Raw genomic sequence first — 709 nt, forward strand, 5'->3', positions numbered from 1 at the left:
TGTCACATTCTCTCTCTCTCTCTCTCTCTCTCTCTCTCTCTCTCTGTCTGTCTTTCTCTCCCCCACCCCCTCTCTATCTCAAAACACTCATTCATTGGCCCATTCACACTTATTTATTCACGACATACACACACGCACAATTGCATACACACACACACACACACACACTCACACATACACACATACACACACACACACACACACAGTCACACACATACACATACACGCACACTCACATACAAACACACGCGCACACACACACATACATACACACTCACACACATTATAAACTATACAAAATTATTTGTATACAAACACAATGTACATACTTTACATTCTTGGAATACGTGTGAAAAAAACTAAAGCACTACTAAATGATCTAAATTTCGTGATAGGAAGGGGGGAAGGTGGTGGAGTGAAACAGATACTTTTTAAAATATACAATGTACTGGCGTGGAGTAATAGTATTTCTAATACTGAGTCCAACTGTTTCAGAAAGCGACCTATTATCGTTACTTGCAACATAATTTAGTATACTGCAGAATCAGGCGCTCCTCAAGTTTTGAGCGTTATTAGTATCAAATCTATTTTAAAGCTTGATCATTTGTCTTGCTTTTAATCAAAGATAGTAAATAACAAGATGGGCCACTCAGCCAAAAATGTGTCCGTAGGAAATATGCTCTTTGCTTCAGATGGCGCTGCAGTCTGT

This window comes from Aplysia californica, unplaced genomic scaffold (assembly GCF_000002075.1).
Source record: "Aplysia californica isolate F4 #8 unplaced genomic scaffold, AplCal3.0 scaffold00155, whole genome shotgun sequence".
Taxonomy (NCBI): Eukaryota; Metazoa; Mollusca; class Gastropoda; order Aplysiida; family Aplysiidae; genus Aplysia; species Aplysia californica.